Genomic DNA, 21569 nt, shown 5'->3' on the forward strand with positions numbered 1-21569 from the left:
AAGGAGATCCAACCAGTCCACCCTAAAAGAGATCAGCCCTGGGTGTTCATTGGAAGGACTGATGTTGAAGCTGAAACTCCAATACTTTGGCCACCTGATGCAAAGAGCTGACTCATTGGAAAAGACCCTGATGCTGGGAAAGATTGAGGGCAGGAGGAGAATGGGATGACAGAGGATGAGATGGCTGGATGGCATCACTGACTCAATGGACATGGGTTTGGAAGGACTCTGGGAGTTGGTGATGGACAGGGAGGCCTGGCATGCTGAGGTTCATGGGGTTGCAAAGAGTCAGACACGACTGAGCGACTGAACTGAACTGAACTGAAGACTAGGAGTGTATAAACTGTGTTCAGCATTGTGAGGGTGAGGAGCAGGAGTGTGAGAATATAAGGGGGAATCGTCATTTTTATCAAGGGATCTGAGAAGGCTTCGGCTCCACCAAAGTGCATTTAAAATGAAACTAGGAGGAGCAGGAGTTGTTCAGGTGAAGAAAGGAGCTGAGGAGATTTTCAGGCAGAAGGACGAGCAGGTGCAGAAGCCCTAAGGAAGAGAAGGTCTGGTTCAGTCAAGAGAGGTGAGAGTGAAGCTGGGAAGAGGAGCAATCCCTTCTAAATCAGAGCAGTGATTTTTACTCATTCTAAGTACAATGGGAGGCTATGAACAGGGGAGGAAGAGACCATCCATATGTGGGGACTGGTCCTGAGGGGTAGGAGCAGAGGCCCAGGAGATGATGGAGGTCTGCTTTGGGAAGGTGGGGGGCGTGCAATAGGTGTGCAGAACAGCAGCACTAATCAAGGTATATCTGGAAGGCATGATCAACAGGGGATATACTGACAAATGAGGGAGAAAGATGTACCGAGGATGTCTCTCGATTTGCTATCATGAGCTCCTGGGTAGCCAGCGCACCATTTACCAAGATAAGAAATACTTTGGGAAGATACTGTAGGGTGAAGCATCAAGAATTCCACTTTGTAAACCACACAGCATATCTGTAAAGAGCACAGTAAGATTTACTGGCTTCTCTGCAAGCTTCTGTGCCTCTGTGTTCATCATCTGTAAAATGGGAATTATGTACCAACTTCATGAGTGTTGCGATAAAAAAACTGATGCATATAAAGTGAAACACTTAGCATGGCAAACAATAATCTCAATAAAAGATTAGCAGCTATAGTTATTATTCTGCACTTGAAATGTCTTATTGGCAACCTTAGTAAAATGTCCAATAGGCAGTTAGATAGCTGGGCTCTACAGCTCACAACTCTCCTGGTGGGAGATAGTGGAAAGGATCCTGCATGTTCAGGGCTTGAGTATGCTGCTATGAGATTATGAATCAGGTATCTGGTTGGAGACTGCATAATAGCAATTGAAGATTTACTTATAAATTGGCTAAAAGGTCAGCATCTGGGTATCAACAGCATAAAGATGGCACCCAAAGTTGTAGAAAACAGAATTATTTGATGCAGAAGTGAGTCTAGAGGACGGAAAACAGAGTCAAGGAATGAGCCTGTAGGGAGTTCTCTAAACTCAAACACAAAACAAAGGTTGAAAAGTTGAAGGAAAGGCAATAGACATAAACAGGTTCTGTACATTTAAATCTATTTCTTCAAACCGAAAAACAACAGTCACTCTTACAGGAGAATCAGTAACTCCTTATATATCATAAATATATACCAAGATTATCATAAATATTATTTATTATTTATTAATAAATATTATTTATTAATAAATATTATTTATTATGATATTATAATATCATAAATATTATTTATTATCATAAATATATACCAATATATTTCAAGAACATTCACTATAATGCTATAAAGAGAAAAAATGACCTAATACAACCTAAATCAACGCTAGCACACCGATTAGGTAAAGTGTGGCACATCTACGCAAGAAAATAAATGTATAGCTAGTAAACATCAGGTCATAGATGATTTATTGGGAAAATGTTCATATTTTATAGGTACCTCAAAAAACTAGGCTATAAACTAGCATGCACAATGTTTTGTTTTAAACACTGAGTGTTTTGCTTTAAAAAAATACATAGTAGAAAAAAGAAAAAACCCAACAGGGCATACAATACCAGAAAATTAAAGTTAATTCTGGATAATAAGATTTTAGGTGATTTTTTTTTTTCTTTGTACTTTTTTATTTTTCAGATATAGCATGAGTAGATGCTACTTGTATAGGAAGAAAATGAAACAAGCCAGAGAATTTTTACTCTTCCTTAAAAATACCTGACAGTCTTTGTCCTCAAATCCCCAAACCAAAGCTCAGGAGAAACACTGAGACTGAAGACTTGACACAAACATCTCCATTCTCCTCCTTGCAGTAAAAGGAACCAGACACTGTAGCGGGGAGAGACAGCAGTATTTCCTAAGCCTCCTTTAATGAAATAGAACCATGTTCTCCACTAGGGGCTGTTCTTTTCTAACTCTAAAAGAACTGACATCAGGGTCACGAATTGGACTATATTCTTTGTTGATCTTTAACAACACACACTGAGAGAAAATCATAGAAAAAGATTCATTTCATTGTAAAAAGAGAAAGTCACACAAACTTCCAGTTTGTACATATTTACATACCATCACACCCACAACCAAATCTGAAATTTATTTTAAAGAAACATTAAACATTTTTAGAGGATCTTCACTTTCCTATAGTACTCAAAATTTATCAAGAAAAATTACATAAATAGGCTTCGCAACAGGGGATTAAACGCTTTCTGACAGAAGCAAAGAGCCAGGTCTCCTCTTCTTCCAGTACATGGTATCTGTGCAACCTCGGCTAAGTAATTTCGCTTTTCTTAGTTTTCCTATCTAAAAGTGGGGAGCATAAACCTTTCCTAGCACGAACCTTCAGGTTTGGAGGACAATGACAGCTGTATGGACCCAAATCACGCTAACATCCTTCCCGAAAGACCACAGAATCAATAAGGGGGCAAATATCATCATGAGACCCAAACCATTCAGCATTATTAGGATCGGGGAATACCACAAGCTTCAAACTACCTGTGAGTGGAGAAATAAACACCGACTTCCAACTCAGCTCCTGCTGCTGCTACAATCCAGGGCGTGTGAAGAGCAGGGAAGCCCTGTGAAAGAAGAAAAGGCACACAGAGATGAAGTTCAAACAGAATCACCCCCAGAAAGGGAAAGGCAGTCCTGCACTAGGAGCCCACACACCACACTCAGGCCTGAGACCTGGTAGTTCTCAGCACCAGCTCCATGTCAAGAAAGGGCTTAAAGGTGAGAGAGACCCAGGACCCAGAAAATTAGTGCTTCTAGAAGAGAAAGCAGTAAAGGAAGGAGTGGTGCCAGGATGGCGAAGGATCTTAGAAGGAGAAATTGAGGATACTGCACACACCAGATCCTCTCCATCCACCAGCACCACCATCATCCCTCAAAGAAACTCCACCTCTGACAGAAATGAGAGCTCCTAAACCAGGAAACATTCATGAAATGCCCAGGAATAGAAAAATATCAGCACAAAATCAAACAGCTGCTGAAAATTCTCCCCACCAAAAATCATGAAACAGAAGAAAACCATAACACAACATTGCAAACTGAATTAAATCTTCTCACACAGGCACTTGGAGAATTAAAAACACTTAGAAATACAAAAATTAACAACAGAAGTAGAAAAAGAACAAAAAAGGAAGAGATGCAATGAGAGTTGGCTGAAATCAACAAAGACAATAAAAGAAAAAGACAAAGGATGCTTTCTTCAGAACAGAAAAATAACTTACAAGATGCCCAAGAGAAAACAGGTTTGAGTTGAAATTTAATAAGTGGCACAGAAGAATAAAACCAACAAAAGCAGGAAATAGTCAAGAAGTGGAGATGTTTGGGAAATGGTGAGAAGTCGGATACACAAAAGCACAGGGACAAGTTACAGAGAGATAAAGTTGACAGACGAGATTGGAACCAAATTTATTCACTCAACAAATATTTTTGAGTGTCTACTGCATTCAAGGCCCAGTTGCTAGTCATTATGAATGGAATTGGCTCCTGCCCTGTAGGGAAGACAAATAGGAGTCAGGGAACTTTCATCAGGAGAGTGATATAATCAGACTAAATTGAGAGGGCAGTAACTCAAGAAGCAGAATGGAAGACTCTCTGGAGTGGGGCGAGACTGAAAGGGATGCTAATTAGGAGGCCATAATAAATAATTCTAAGAAAAGAGTATCAAGGTTTCCCGATAACCCCATATAAAGATGCCACCAAGGCTGCTATTTTTGGGAAACTGGGGAATGATTCCATAATTGATGGAAAGAACTTCTGCTCCATTCTGGGCATCGTGTGATATGATATGTGGAGATCAGAACCTCAGGAGAGCACAGGAACTGGAGATGTTGGAGATGGTCATCTTTTGGTTGATAGGGGCAGCTGCTGGACATGAAGAGATGGCCATGGATAATTCAGTTCTTATGCCTCAGAAGACAACAGACCTTAAGTGTCAATACTTAAGGGGTAGAGTAGAGGTAGAGCACTGGAAGACAAAGCAGCAGCTGGTGCCCTGAGTCCAAACCGCAAGAGGAGACATTCAGAAAATGGTGGCTTGTCCACTGAGACAGTCTCCATGGAGACCAAAGGGAGGAAGGACCGAGACGAGAACTCCGATGCCACTGGGGATCTTATTGATATGTAACTTTCAGGTTGAGGGGTGAATGGCATTCACACAGGAGATTTAGGAAATGCTCTCGCAGTTGGGGGAAGAAGGGAGGCAGAGGATGGTGACAGGAAGGGGAAGCTGAATCAAGAGAAAAACTTGGAGAAGTAAGATAGGAGAGAACCAGTGGTGAGGTCAGAACTATTGCTGTTGTTCAGTCGCTCAATCGTGTCTGACTCTTTGCAACCCCATGGACCGCAGCATGCCAGTTTTCCCTGTCCTTCACCATCTCCCGGAGCTTGCCTAAACTCACGTCCATTGAGTCAGTGATGCCATGCAACCATCCCCTTCTGGTCAGAACTATAGAAACAGCAAAAGAGGACAGGACTGGTAAAGCAAGAGAGGAAGGGGTCAGGGTCTAGATGGAGGCTTCGAGGTCAGTTTTCAGGGTCTCTTCCAAACCCGTGAGAGCAAGGAGAACAGTGTCTGTGCAGGGTGCCCAGGCATATGAACATGTTCCCCTTCTCTGAATCCTATAGGCCTGTTCTATGGAATTTTCAGGCTGGGAGCTTAGAGTCTAAGACACTGCTTTGTGTGCTGGTCTTACCACTTAACCACCTATATACCCACGAACATGTCGTAAATCATCTGAAGCTGTTTTGCCATCAGTATATTAGGCAGAACTCTACGAGTCACACACACTCCCACCTACTTCATAGGATTGCTTCGAGGCCCCAAAACACAGCATGTATGCAGATGCACCTTAAAGACAGAACAGCCCCATGGATAAATCTTTGGCTCTTATTATTCCATGTATACTTGTTTCTCACTAAAGGAGGATTAGTTCAACCTCTGTGCATTCCACACAGGGTTTAACAGAGTATTTTGTACCCAGGTGTTCACCACGCACTGACTTGGACTAATACCAGCCTGCTCCTCATGACAGTGTGAGACTGCATTGTTTTCCACATCCCACAGGGCTACACAGGGATACCACATCCCTAAACTCAGCTCCCAGTCTGAGTTTTTAGTAAGACTCCTAGCAAAAAACAGAAAATGCTTTGTAACAGCATTTTCAAATTAGCAGAAGTGCAATTATGAAAAGGCTTCCGTATGTTACACAGATTTTTTTTTTTTAATTAAGAAGAAAACAGTAAGCAATTGTACTCCAAGCATACTCAGCCAATGGATCTAGGATCTAGAAAAGACATCTAGAGAAAATTCAACCACTACCTCCCGGCTGATCAAGGAGACAAGCACTCCCCCACACAGCCCCTCAAGTGGCAGAAACCCACAGGGAGTGGAAGACACGCTCTAGTTCTGCCAAATCACCAAGTAAGAAGTTGCTGCAGTCAAATCCATCATGTCACTTCACATTTGCATCCCCTTTAGCCCTGAAATGAAGCATACTCCAGAAAAGTATCTTTTAATATGGCTTTGGCTAGAGCCTTACCTACCATTCAGTCAAAATCTTATTATGGAGATAATACTGGATCTGTTACTTACATTAGGTAGGGGGAAGAAATAACACATGCAGAGAAATAAATTTTTATTTCACAACCAAAGCAGCAAATTATTTTTGCTGTTTTACGCAGCACAGTAAGGCTCATACATTTTAAACAACCTAGATAAAATTACTTTTTCCATTCGAGGCAAATCTCAGTAGTGATTTAAAATTAAATTGTTAACCAAGTGTCAGGAACCATGAAATAAGCATAAGTGGTAGTCTCTCTTTGAATAGAAACACCAGGATATGCAGAATCACATGAAACTCTAAGAGCACATAGAATAGTAGCACCAGCTATTGAATGCCTTGAATTCAAAAGAGCCATCAACTTTCTACCTCTAACACGAAGGGGGAAATAAATGTTAGCAATGTGAGGTGATTACTATCCTCTTTTTATTGGAGACATTCACTTGTTCACTTATGCAATATATTAAGCGTCTATTACATGCCAGACAGTGTTAGGGATCGGGGATATGGTGTTACACCAAACCTGTCCTTGTTCTCATGGATTTATGGTCTGATGGGAGAGAGAGATTAAAAAATTAAGCAGCTAAACATATGATTATAAATATTAAATACTAGAGGAAAAGATATGGTACTATGAGAAATAAATAACAGGGACTGAATTTAACTTGAGAGGAGAAGAAGGCTTCTTGGAGGAATTAGCAATTTAAGCTAAAAACTGAGGGCCAAAGTGGGAGGGGAAACTCTAGCTAAAAGGAACTGCATGTGCAAAGGTTCTGAGGCAAGAAAGAGCTGGGCATACTACAGACCTGAAAAGAGACCAGTGGAGCTTGAGCAGAGTTTGGCAGGACAGGAAGGAGTGAAGTGAAGTGACGCTTGTAGGTAGGAACAAATATTCAGAGCCAAATAAAGGATTTGAATTTTGCTTTGTTGTTTTCATTTCCTAGTGCAACAGAAGGCAGTGAAAGGCTTCAAACAGGGTACAGACAGAATGGGACTTGTATTTTTAAAAGAATGGATGGAGAAGGATAAGAAATGGGAGAGCTACGGCAATGGAAATGGGAGAAGAAGATGAGTTTGGGATATATTTTGGAGATGAATGGATAGGACTGCTCATTAAGGGTGCAGGAGAGCAGTGAGTGGCGAGGCATCAAACAAGATCCCTGGTTTCTGACTGGAGCAACTAACTGAATGGGGAGCTATCTCATATAAGGGCAGAGGCACAGGCTTAGCCTGTCAGTAAGGTTGGTTTTGACCAAATTGTTAAAAAGTTAAATATATCTGTGATATCTCCAGATAGAAATGTTAAGTAAATGCTGGGATAATATGAAACAGAAATGCAACACATGTGGCATTTCATTCTTACAATCTAGGTTAGTAGCTACATCAGGTAAAGGTTGTCCAGCCTCCTTTGAAGGAGTCATTCCCACCCTCTCACTCACTTCCTGGAGAAGGGAATGGCAACTCACTCCAGTATTCTTGCCTGGAGAATCCCATGGACAAAGGAGCCTGGTGGGCTACAGTCCATGGGGTCACAAAGAGTCAGATACAACTGAGTGACTAACACACACACACACACACACACACACACACACACACACACACACACACTCACCTCCAGACACAGTCCATTCCCTGCCAAGAAGCAGACCAAGGAGATGGGTACATGAGTCCTCTCTAAGAACTATGAACAGTGCTCGTTCTCGAGTAGAGCAATTTATATCCTGAGAAAGCAGTCTTTGTAATACACCAGCTACAAGGGGTTGTAGACTTTATAAATGTTTATGTTATCAATTTTATATAGCTTATAAATTATATACTTATATAGTGTGTGCAAGGGTGCTAAGTCACTTCGGTCATGTTCGACTCCTTGCTACCCCATGGACCATCATCACCCACCAGGCTCTTCTGTCCATGGGATTCTCCAGGCAAGAATACTGGAGTGGGTTGCCATGTCCTTCTCCAAGGGATCTTCCCAACCCAGGGAGTGAACCGGGGTCTCTTATGTCTACCTGCCCTGGGAGGCAGGTTCTTTACTACTAGCACCACCTGAGAAGCCCCATATGTATATTTATATAGTAATAAAATACATGAAATATATAATATTATTTAATTATTATTTTATTTATTTATAAATTTTATATCTGAAAATACGAGTACATTTTTGAAGGCTTTATGTGTCCATATATCGTATATATTGTTTCACAGCTGTAGTATAGAAAAACCTTAAAATGATAGGTGTTTATAATGTTTAAGACAGGGCTTAGATGATTAAGTAAGCTCATGTAACATCTCTTTGATAAAAACTTATGGCATTAACATCCTACTCCCATTTTGGCCAACTAGTAGCATTTTGAAAAACCCCACAAGACGTATGCAATCACTGTTTCCATTAGCCACTGGTTTATGGTTTCAGGTTACAGGAACTTCTAATTCATTCATATCTGATCCCTGGGTTGATTTTTGTTTGTTTTTAGCTAAATTTCAATGATTCAAATTTTTTGTTCATTCATAACTTCCACCGATTGAAATATGAGCAAAAACTGCTGAAGAAGCAGGCTGGTCACACTTGACTTCTGGCAGGGCGACATTTAACACCAGCCAGACGGCCAAAGGAAAAAATGACGTCATCCACATCCGCGGATTCTCGGCGAAAGGGAAGAGGGAGGGGAGCAGACAGCGAAGCCAGGAGGGATGTGGGAAGCGAGATTACATTTTACTGGAACGCGGCTGCTGATCTAGACAGCTGCTCAGAAAGGTTCCTGGTAGCCAGCGAAGAAAGAATGAACAGGCAGGTACTTTGTCAAATGAGATTAGAAGAGTCAAATGCTGTTATGCAGACAAGTAAAACACGGAGTCTTAGCTGTGAAAGATTAAGACTTAAGTGTTCCCTTTTCTTGTAGGGAATGCACATTTTCCATATCTAACCTACTTTAAAAGATAGCTTCTCGATCACTCTTTCATAAGATATATTTTAAAATCATCTGAAAGCCACTCTTATCCAAGGCAATCATGTTAATTTGGCACAATTTTATCAGACATGTTTTTAAAGGGACAAAATAAAACTTAAAATGACCAATACACACTATGAAGTAACATAATTTCTGGAGTAAAAAGCCTATCTGTGTTTTATGCGCTTAATTGCCTTAAATATAAACTTCTGCCATGAGTATGTATCCATGCAGAATGTCATTAGTACATTTAAAGTATCAAATCAAGATGAATTAAATATTTCATCACAAGCCATGCCCATGGTCATAGAACTAGGTCCCTAAAGTAAAAAGAAAAAAGCAAGAAGCAACTGTAATCCATTGCTGTCACATCATTTATTCAATAATTGTTTCTTAAGTGCCTAGTATGTATAAGGAACTATGTTATCAATTATTGAACCAATGGGTAGGGTGATCAATTACTGAATCAAAATTAGGACACTGTTTGAGAAGTATGAATGGGCCTGTGGAAACAATTAGCTAGGATAGTGGTACAGAAATAACAAGAGCAATTATTAGCATTAACTTTTATTATGTGCTTATTATATGACTGGTTCTCAGTTAAGTACATTTTTTAAAAAATTAATTTACTTTTTATTGAAGGATAATTGCTTTACAGAATTTTGCTGTTTTCTGTCAAACCTCAACATGAATCAGCCATATGTATACATATATCCCCTCCCTTTTGAACCTCCCTCCCATCTCCCTCCCCATTCCACCACTCTAGGTTGATACAGAGCCCCTGTTTGAGCTTCCTGAGCCAGACAGCAAATTCTTCTTGGCTATCTATTTTACATATGGTAATGCAAGTTTCCATGTTACTGTTTCCATACATCTCATCCTCTCCTACCCTCTCCCCATGTCCATAAGTCTATTCTCCATAAGTCTGTTTCTCCATTGTTGCCCTGTAAATAAATTCTTCAGTACCGTTTTTCTAGATTCCATATATATGTGTTAGAATACGGTATTTATCGTTCTCTTTCTGACTCACTTCACTGTATAATTGGTTCTAGGTTCATCCACCTCATTAGAACTGACTCAAATGTGTTCCTTTTTATGGCAAATTATTTTTTTTAGTTGTGGTAAAATACACATAAAATTTACCTTTTTAAGGGTGCACTGCAGTGGCATTCAGGACATTGACACTGTTGTGCAACCATCCACCTCCAGGCCCTTTTTATGCTGCAAAACTGAAACTCCGTACTCTTTAAATAATAATTCCCATGCTCTCCTCCCCAGTCCCCCGACAACCATCATTCTATTCAAGAATTACGAGTTCAGAAATATAGGAGAAGGAAATGGCAACCCACTCTAGCATTCTTGCCTGGAGAATCCCATGGACAGAGGAGCCTGGTGGGCTACTGTCCCTGGGGTCACAAAGAGTTGGACACGACTGAGTGACTAAGCACAAGTATAGCTAAAAATATACTTCTTCTGTTTGAATTCACATGTATTTGTAGGATATCTTTTTCAACTAAAACACTAAAATCAATAATCAAAATAAACTGTACTCAAATTTCTATATAACAAGGTATTAAATCTGGATTTTTAAAAATGAAGCATATTAAATTATTAATAATATTTTAGAAAGAACAAAAATTTTACTATTAAAATTTTAAATATTAATTTCATCTTCCCTAGTCTTTGTAAAATTTCTATTTCCTAAGTTTTATAAGAATATTATCATACACATATAATATTTATTAACAAATACCATATTTTGGTTATAACATGCACAAAACTTTTTACTATTGCAGTGTGCAACCAAAAACATTTGGGAACATTGAAATAAAGGACTGTGGGCCCATTAACAGGGATCAGTGAAAAAAGGAAGGTGAAGAAGTTTTACTTACATACTTTTTTCCTATTTTTTGGTCACACCATGTGGCACGCAGGATTAGTTCCCCAACCAGGGATCAAACTCACGCCCCCTGCAGTTGAAGTGCAGTGTCCTAACCACCAGACTGCCAGGGAAGTCCCAGGAGTTTGTTTTCAAATATACACATAGTATGTTTTAAAATATACTGTGTTTCATGCGTCATGTAGAAGATCAAGCAGAGATAGCCAAAAAGCAAAAAGGACACATAAGCCTAGAGTTCAGCTGAGATGGAATCTATATTTAGAAGTCATCCACACAGCCCTGACCAGAAGAGATATGAGAAGGGATAAGAACTGTGAAAAAGAACACAGCTGAGGATCACATGGATGACAGTCCCCGAAGTTAGAAAGTATTGGAGAAAGGAGATTGAAAGGAAACAGGGAGATAGGAGTAGACCCAGAAGAATACATAAGATGGATACAATTAAAGATGAGGCTACAGTGTCAAAAGCTGCAAAAAATTAAGGAACTGAGCAAAGGCCATTCACTGGATTTGGCTGCCAGAAGAGCAGTTTGGTCCTCTAAGAGTATTTCCAGTAATGGGTGGTGTCAGAAGCCTGATTCCTGATCAACTGAATAGTGATGAAATGCAGATAAGGAGTTGTGAGCAGGCTACAAGGGAAACTTGATGATAATGGAAATGAAAAGAAAAGCAGAATGACAGAGCTTTCTCAAGGTCAGGATTGGCCAGATGGATCATTGAAGGACAAGAGGTAAGAAAACTAGGCAGCCCTGCTGAGTTGGCTTACAAGATATCCAAGCTATGTAATGATGCCAAAAGAAGATGAACTGAGAAGACAGAAAGGAGGCTAGCTGCCATGGGAGGGACAGACACCCAGTTGGGTAGGAGGAAGAATGAAGGGAGAAAAAGTGGTAGGAAGCCAAGGTCAAAGATAGTAACTCTTTGGGGTCTCATATGTTGGAAGATAAATTGTTTCAAATTATGATGAGGTGTAGACTAATAGGCTTAGCCATGGTCTAAGCCATGGCTGTAGACTAATTCTGACATCCAGTGGGGGCAGGAAGGACTGCATCCTACATTGCACCATCCTTAATATATTCCTACCAGCATCAGTCTTCAGAGATCACTTACTGATCAGCATATCTCTGTTAAGGTTCACCAATCACACTGTTACTTGATCTCATTGTGTATCCCACAGCACACATCAGTGACATGGCCATCTGAAGTTAGTGGAGATTGTGTCACCAGGGTTAGCTGGCCCACATGGAACTCAAACCTCTCTGACATCAAACTCCCCTGAGAGCTGCACATGCAGGAAGATGGTATCATGATAGAACAGCACATAATATTCCTTATGACAGGATGTACATCATGACCCACAGTTTCGCTACTCTCTAACATGGTGATGACTGGATCCAGCTCCACCATCAAGGCAACATTAGCTTTAATTTCTTGCCTCCTGGACTCTACCTGTCTGAAGATACAAACATCATTTAAGCACTGTTCCTTAAATTTATCATTTTCCTCCAAGATGAAGATACAAGAAACAGTTTCATCATTTTAGCTGCATGAGGCCTGTTCCAGCATGTCCTAGCATCTTAAAGGGACAATTTAATTTTTAAAGGTCTGCAGCAGCTAGAAACATGAGCAAATGATTCAGAAGAAAACTCAAAATGAGAATTTCATTTTAAAAAATAAAGTAGTCTAACCAAACATCTAAATATTATGCTGTTAAGCCACAGGAATACTGATATTCAAGTGCTATAAATTTTTCTCCAAATACAAAGTGCATCAAATTATCTGCTCCAATGGATGGAAGAGGAGGTACAAATCAGTTCAGTTCAGTTGCTCAGTCATGTCCAACTCTTTGAGACCCCACAGACTGCAGCACGCCAGATTCCCTGTCCATCACCAACATCCGGAGCTAGCTCAAACTCATGTTTATCAACTCAGTGATGCCATCCAATCATCTCATCTTCTGGCATCCCCTTCTTCTCCCGCTTCAACCTTCCCCAGCATCAGGGTCTTTTCTAATGAGTCGGCTCTTCGTATTAGGTGGCCAAAGTATTGGAGTTTCAGCTTTAGCATTAGTTCTTCCAATAAATAGTCAGGACTGAATTCCTTTACGATTGACTGGTTGGATCTCCTTGAAGTCCGAAGGACTCTCAAGATCTTCTCCAACACCACAATTCAAAAGCATCAATTCTTCAGCGTTCAGCTTGCTTTATAGTTCAACTCTCACATCCACACATGACTACTAGAAAAACCATAGCTTGACTACACAGACCTTTGTTGGCAAAGGAATGCCTCTGCTTTTTAATATGCTGTCTAGGTTGGTCATAGCTTTTTCTTCCAAGGAGTGAGCGTCTTTTAATTTCATGGCTGCAGTCACCATCAGCAGTGATTTTGAAGCCCAAGAAAATTAAGTCTGTAACTGTTTCCACTGTTTCCCCATCTATTTGCCATGAAGTGATGGGACTGAATGCCATGATCTTCATTTTTTGAACGTTGAGTTTTAAGCCAGCTTTTTCACTCTCCTCTTTCACTTTCATCTAGAGGCTCTTTAGTTCTTCGCTTTTTGCCATAACAGTGGTGTCATCTGCATATCTCAATAACCTCAGGTTATTGCCATTTTTCTTGGCTATCTTTATTATAGCTTGTGCTTTATCCAGCCTGGCATTTCGCATGATGTATTCTGCATATAAGTTAAATAAGCAGGGTGACAATATACAGCCTTGACGTACTCCTTTCCCAATTTGGAACCAGTCTGTTGTTCCATGTCTGGTTCTAACTATTGCTTCTTGACCTGCATACAGATTTCTCAGGAGGCAGGTCAGGTAGTCTGGTATTCCCATCTCTTTCAGAATTTTCCAGTTTGATGTGATCCACACAGTCAAAGGCTACAGTGTAGTCAATAAAGCAGAAATAGATGTTTTTCTGGAACTCTCTTGCTTTTCTGATGATTCAACAGATGTTGGCAATTTGATCTCTGGTTCCTCTGGCTTTTCTAAATCCAGCTTGAACATCTGGAAGTTCATGGTTCATGTACTGTTGAAGCCTGGCGTGGAGAATTTTGAGCATTACTTTACTAGCCTGTGAGATGAGTGCAATTGTGCGGTAGTTTGAGCATTCTTTGGCATTGTCTTTCTTTGGGATTGGAATGAAAACTGATCTTTTCCAGTCCTGTGGCCACAGCTGAGTTTTCCAAATTTGCTGGCATATTGAGTGCAGCACTTTCGCAGCATCATCTTTTAGGATTTGAAATAGCTCAACTGGAATTCTATCACCTCCACTAGCTTTGTTCATAATGATGCTTCCTAAGGCCCACTTGACTTCACATTCCAGGATGTCTGGCTCTAGGTGAATGATTACACCGTCGTGGTTATCTGGGTCATTAAGATATTTTTTGTTTAGCTCTTCTGTGTATTCTTGCCACCTCTTCTTAATATCTTCTGCTTCTGTTAGGAAAATAACCCCAAGGCTATATACATATGTGTATATATATTATATACATTTATAGATTTCTATAACTAAACTCCCCCCCAAATATTATGTAATTAAGTAATTTCAAACACCAAGACCAGTGCCTAGGCTTTTTGACAGACAATCTATAAATAATAATTATAAAATTATAATTATAATGTGCTCAGTCATGTCTCGGAGAAGGCAATGGCACCCCACTCTAGTACTCTTGCCTGGAAAATCCCATGGATGGAGGAGCCTGGTAGGCTACAGTCCATGGGGTCGCTAAGAGTCAGACACGACTGAGCGACTTCACTTTCACTTTTCACTTTCATGCACTGGAGAAGGAAATGGCAACCCATTCCAGCGTTCTTGCCTGGAGAATCCCAGGGATGGCGTAGCCTTGTGGGCTGCTGTCTATGGGGTCACACAGAGTCAGACACGACTGAAGCGATTTAGCAGCAATAGCAGCAGCAGTCATGTCTGACTCTTTGTGACCTCATGAACTATATAGCCTACCAGGCTCCTCTGTCCCTGGAATTTTCCAGGCAAGAATACTGGAGTAGATTGCCATTTCCTAGGATGGTTTTTATTCTACTACATCTTACTCACACGGGCCCATCTAATCAATAATCTACTTATTAAAGACTTTCTGTGTACAGTAGCAGAGAGTATCCAGCAAGGCAGCAATTCTGGAGCTCATTAGAGAGGTTGTACAGAAGTTATCCACACATATGTGACAATATAAGAGGTAGGAATGAATGGACAACCTATAGACAAGGTAGAGCAAAAAGGAAAAAACCCAAGGCCAAACTCTGAATCAGTGGTTCTCAGGTTTTAACGAGCTTCTTAAATTAAACAGACTACCAGACTCCATTCCTGAGAATCTGATTCAGAGTATTTGGGGTGGGGCCCAAGCAAATGGGCTTTGTGACAAGTACTTCAGATGATTCCAAAGCAGGTGATGTGCAGACCACCTTTTGAGAAACTTGATCCTATATTATAAAAAGGAAAAACTGATAAATTGAACATTAACAAAATTAAAAATGCTTGCTCTATAAAAGATCCCTTGAAGAGGATGAAAAGACAAGTTATAGACTGGAAAATTATTAATATTTGCATATATGAATAAACTCTGTGGATTGCCATCAAAGTCATTTCCTGGTTTTGCTTTATACTATAGTGATGTAAGATGGTCCCTAAGGAAAACTGAGAGACAGATACACAGGACCTCCCTGTACATTTTTAGGCAGCTTCCTGTAAATCTATAATTATCTCAAAACAAAAAATTTTTAAAAAATGACTACCTGTCTGTCTAGCTATCACATTGATAACAAGCTGGTGAGTTATACTACAACCTGAAATAGTATTTATTTTAAAGATATCATCCAGTAAAGCTTGATAACTCACAACTTACGAAATCTTCAACAATGTTAACCTGAATGGCATAGGCAGTCTCTTCATATTAATTCAGATGTTTATTGCTGTTGTCATTATTATTACCATTTCACTTTCTGAAGTCATATTATGACATACACCATAGAAACTGAGTAAATTATATGACTTCAAACATATGCAGTAGTTAACATTAAGAACTGTTATGAAAATATTTCCATTTTCTCCTATTAATGTAATACTGAACAAATATTAGTTTTTAAGGCTTTATGACTAGTATTATTCAAAAGCTTAATAGAGTTATAGGGAAAAGGAGAAGACTGGCACTAAGGAACTGTCTCAATATATGAAATAGTGTACCAGCAAGAGTATTTTCAGTGTCTCAATTATTGTGAATAATAATACTACTTAATTAATAGAAATCATAAGGGAATTACTATGTGCCAGATACTGTGCTAATAATCTCATCATAAGTGGATCATCTTTCTTAATATATACAACCCATGAGGTAGGTACTGTTATGAAAGATGGGTAAAGAGAGAGATTTAATAGCTAGTTCATGGCCAGAGCTCCTATGATGTTAGAACTCATGCTACAACTACTGAATATCCAACTGCCACTGCCCCCACCACGTCATCACCACCTTACATTCCCAGATCAGGGATACCCCAGGTCTGCTCTGAAAATGTCAGAGAAATTAGGAGCTCGGGCTTCTGATAAAGTTTTTAATTTGACACCAAACATTCTAACAACCAACTAGAGTATACAATAAAGTCCATAATGTCCACAGTAATTCTAGTTACTGTAGATGGATTAAAACTGAAACTCACACCCCACTGAGAAGCCTTGACCAATTCAGAGGAAGCAGCCGTGATAAAATAAGGCCAAGCAAAACCGATGGGAGTGGCTACAAACTTTCCGAGATAAGCACCATTTTACAGGAATTAGAAATTCATCAATGGAAGTGTTTGTTATCTGATTTCTAATTTCACTTCTATGATGCATTTCATTTCTGAAGCCAATTAAAGGATTCCTTCTGAGTATTTTCTCATTATTTTCTTAAAGGGGAAGCCCTGATTCCAAACTTAAAGACTAAATAAGTTAAGTCTTGTTATTTTTACGTGTGTGTGTGCGAAGTCACTTCAGTTGTGTCCGACTCTTTGTGACGCTATGGACCATAGGCCATCAGGCTCCTCTGTTCATGGGGATTCTGCAGGCAAGAATACTGGAGTGGGTTGCCATGTCCTCCTCCAGAGGATCTTCCCAACCTAGGGATCAAACCCATGTCACTTAATCTCTTGCATTGGCAGGCAGGTTCTTTACCACTAGTGCCACATGGAAATGATTATAACCTTTCAGACAGCAAGACCATTTTACAAGAAGTAGAAATTCAATGGAACTGGTTGTTATCTGATTTCTAAATTTCACTTCTATGGTGTATTTCACTTCTGCAGCTAATTCAAGGATTTCTTTTGAGTATTTTCTCAATTTTTTTCTTAAAGGGAAGACCCTGATTCCAAACTTAAAGATTGAAGAAGTAAGTCTTGTTATTTTTACACTCGGAATATTAAACAGGTTTCTTGAATCAGCTGTTTCAAGGGTGCTTGAAAAATGATAAAATGTGAAAAACAATCATTTACAATTCCTAATGTTATGAAAATGAATACATCCCAGGCAGCACACCATTACAGTTTCTAGTCAAGTCATTAGGAAATCTTTCTTATATAATGATTTGTTATCCAATGTTAGTTGCAACTAAAAATTATCTGATAGTTAAAAAAAATCAGGAGTGCTGAGTCACCGTGAACCTTCTCACAGCAGCTGAACAAGACCTGGGGCATAGGGGCGTGTCCTGCTTCCATTACACTGAGCGGGAAGGTTCTAAAGAGGGGTGTTGCTCGGCCGATTTTTGGAAGACCAGTCTGAAGCTGTTAATCCAGAAAAAAGTATTGGGCTGAGTAAAAACTCAGCGTTCTGGAAATAAAGAACAATGCCCCCATGTGATTTAAGACAATAGAAACTAAAAGCAAATGTAATACGTTATTTAATCTCTGAGAGTAATAAGCTAGGTAACTCAATTTCCTCCTCTATGAGAAAATAAAAATAGTAGCTAATAATTGCTTAGTGAGCTGTGACAAGGGTACTACTAATCTTCATACTTAACCATCACAACCACCTTATAACATAAATACTATATCCCATTTTACATATGAAGAAACTGAGGCTCTGATAGATTCAACAACTTTTCCAAGATCATACAGCTGGGACGGGAAAGCTAGGATTCAAATACAAGTGCTTGGAATCTGGAGCCTTCCCCTGCCCTTAGCCACGGTGCCCTATGCTTCTTGGATTAGAGGTTTCCAAACTGATCTCTTTGAAGTGAATGTACTCATGAGAAAGTACCATAAAGTACTGATAAAATAAATCTAAAGGTAATATACATCTTTATGTGATACCAAGTTATCTTAGGGTAGATTTGAGAATAGGCAAACAGCAAACATGGTAAACATTTAAGGAAAACATACAGGAAAAACTTCAAATACAAGAAAGCTGTGCTGTGATTTATTTTGTCTGTGAAGTGAGAAAACTTAACTATTGTTTTACCCAGTTTAAGGCTCTGAACCTCAGAACACCAGTGTCCAGTTCATATGCTATGGGAGCACAGTTTGAGAAACTCTAAAATGGATGTCAAAGACGTGTATATTTGAACAAAGATTAACCTCTTATTTGTTTAAATTTATTAAATATGCTTATTCAATTTACAGAGATTTAACAGGATGTTACAGATGGTGAGGAGGTGGGGAAAGGACCATGGATGGATGAATTGTTGTAGGTGGAAATGCACACAGATATTCACTGTGGTGCTAATTATAAAACAGAAAGTACAAGCAATGGAAATATCCCCACAACAGGAAGCGATTAACTTACAGGATGCTATGTAGTCTTCAACAATGCAGATCTGTATTATTGGTACAAAATGTACTTGTGCTATGAGTTAGATGGGAAAAGCAGATTACAAAAGAGCAAGAAAGTATAATTCCATTAAAAATCTTTATAGTCTAGGTAGTGGACACTCCAAAGTGTTAATGGCAATTATCTCTACAGAATGCAATTGGGACAATTATATATTCATTCTTTGAACAATCATACCTAAGGGTAAGTTCTGCCTTCCACCAGGGTGCCACATGAAGCCTTTTTCGCTTCAAAGGAGGATGGTCAAGGATAATCTTAGTGACTCATATGCTCTCTGGCACCTTTCAAGTTTACACATATTTCATAGCAACTTTATTTTTTTTTAACTTTTTAATTTGTATTGGGGTATTGCTGATTGGGGGCTTCCCTGGTAGCTCAGCTGGTAAAGAATCCACCTGCAATGCAGGAGACCCCGGTTCGATTCCTGGGTCAGGAAGATCCCCTGGAGGAGGGATAGGCTACCCATTCCAGTCTCTTGGGCTTCCCTGGTGGCTCAGACGTTAAAGAATCTGACTGCAATGTGGAAGACCTGGGTTCGAGCCCTAGATCAGGAAGATCCTCTGGAGGAGAGCATGGCAACCCACTCCAGTATTCTTGCCTGGAGAATCCCATGGACAGAGGAGCCGGTAGGCTACAGTCCATGGGGTCATGAAGAGTAGGACGTGACTGAGCGACTAAGCACAGCACAGCGCATAGTCGATTAACAAACAATGTTGTGATAGTTTCAAGTGAACAGTGAAGAGACTCAGCCATAGATATACATACATGTATACATTCTCCTTCAAATTCCCCTCCCATCCAGCCTGCCACACAGCATTGAGCAGAGTTCCATGTGCTATATATAGTAGGTCCTTGTTGGTTATCCATTTTAAATAGGGCAGTATGTCCAGGCAACCGTAAGTTCACACTCTAAGTCTCTGACTCTCTTTCCCTTTTGTAAGTAAGTTCGTTTGTATCATTTCTTTTTGTGCACGTGTGCTTGGTTGCTTCAGTCGTGTCCAACTCTCTGCCACCCTATGGACCATGGCCTGCCAGGCTCCTCTGTCCATGGGGTTCTCCAGGCAAGAATACTGGAGGGGGTTGCCATTTCCTTTTCCAATCATTTCTTTTTAGATTCCATTTATAAGGGATATCATACAATATTTCTTCTTCTCTGTCTGACCTACATCACTCAGTTCCACAGCACCTTTAATACTTCCCAAGACATTATATGCTTCCATATTTCATCTGTTTGACTTTCCAAGGAACCCACTCAATATGCCAATGAAATAATAAAATCAAGACTAAGTCCTAGGATGCAAAATAAATCAAACTGTACCCATCTGCTATGAGATTTCAAACCTCCTTCAGTGTCTATTCTCCCCTTCTTTCTTACAGAAACAGAACTCCCTCTACCACTCCAATCCACAAATCTCCACACAGTAGAAGCCAGCCTGTCTACAATTCCCAGCCTCCGTTTCAGCTAGACATGGCCACTCAGCTCTCTCTACTCAATGGAATCTGAGCAGAAGGATGTGTGCAATTAGGCCTTTAAAAAAAGAAATTGCTTGCCCACTCTATTTTCTCTCCCCAGCTCCCAGCCTTGCTATAGGTAGGGTGCAAAAGTGGCCCTAATCAGCTAGTTTCTACTCTGTAGATGAAGTTAATACTATAAGTGATTTGAAGAACAACAAGGTATAAAGCATTGGTCTCTAAATGGCTTGTATACCAGTGGTTTTCAAATTTCAGTGTACATCACAATTACCTGCATGACTTGTTAAGCCCAGAGTGTTGGAAGTGTTAGATGTTCAGTCATGTCCCACACTTTGTGACCCCATGGACTGTAGCACGCCAGGCTCCTCTGTCCATGGAATTCTCCAGGCAAGAATACTGGAGTTGGTAGCAATTCCCTTTTCCAGGGGATCTTCCCAACCCAGGGATTGAACCCAGGTCTCCTGCATTGCAGGCGGATTCTTTACAGTCTGAGTGTTGGGCCCATCTCCAATTTCAGATTCACAATTTGCATTTCTAAAAAGTCCAGAGGTGATATTAAGGCTGCTGTTCTATCTAGGGGAGGACATCTTGCTAACCAACGAACTAGAACTGCCCTTTTGTTAGGGTGGCCACTAGCCACATGTGGTTACTGAGCACTTGAAAGGTGGCTAGTGAGACTGAGGAAATGAATCTTTAATATTATTTAACTTTAATTACCTAATTACCAATATTTGATCCAGTTAATGGAAAACTTTTAACTATGTTTAGAATATCTTGGGTATGTGAAACTACTTTTTTCAGCTATATATTTTATGAACCCTAAACACTGATCAAGTACTTCTGATGAAAATTTAGTGTCTGAGTTGATATGTGCTACAAGGATAAAATATATATAAGATTTTGAAGACTTATTAAGATGAAAATTTAAATGATTTCATTAATAAATTTTATACTGCAGCATATGCTAGAATAATATTTTTATTACACTGAGTTAAGTAAAATATATTTATGAAACCAATTTCACTTATTTCCTTTTTAACATGGCTACTAGGAAATTTAATGTTGTTACATACGTGGCTCACACTGCATTTTTACTGAATGGCAATGATCTAGATTAGTTGTGAATGAGAAAGAGAAAGTGGGAGACAGACCTTCTGTCTTGTATGAGCAGTTAGTTTTATTTGCAGTCTCTTTATAATAGCTACTTAGCCTGAACCCTGTTATCCTCCTATGCAAAATGTACAATTTCCAAAGTCCTGGTGACAAATGTACTATACTACTATTCCCTTTCCACTCATTCTAATCCTTTTTTCTTTTTTAATTCAACCTCAATTGCACAGAGTTGGATTAA

At 39.6% G+C, this 21569-nt stretch overlaps 1 protein-coding gene across 47 annotated transcripts in view; it reads right to left on the reverse strand.

Annotated features, from left to right (window-relative positions):
• OSBPL6 (oxysterol binding protein like 6) overlaps positions 1 to 21569 on the reverse strand; it is a 214829-nt gene that overhangs the window by 151250 nt on the left and 42010 nt on the right. For 24 of the 47 annotated variants that reach the window (XM_081579571.1, XM_081579544.1, XM_081579567.1 and 21 more), the window contains exon 2: positions 3015 to 3097. The exons of 14 other annotated variants lie outside the window; for them this stretch is intronic. The gene's annotated coding sequence lies outside the window, so the exon portion shown is untranslated. Of the gene's footprint in view, positions 1 to 2240; positions 2352 to 3014; positions 3098 to 10928; positions 11145 to 21569 lie in introns of those variants that run through there. 9 more of the 47 variants (XM_081579573.1, XM_081579546.1, XM_081579543.1 and 6 more) reach the window with 3 other exon arrangements.

The sequence above is a fragment of the Giraffa tippelskirchi genome, chromosome 3, assembly GCF_054371585.1.
Source record: "Giraffa tippelskirchi isolate mGirTip1 chromosome 3, T2T-mGirTip1v1.2.pri, whole genome shotgun sequence".
NCBI lineage: Eukaryota > Metazoa > Chordata > Mammalia > Artiodactyla > Giraffidae > Giraffa > Giraffa tippelskirchi.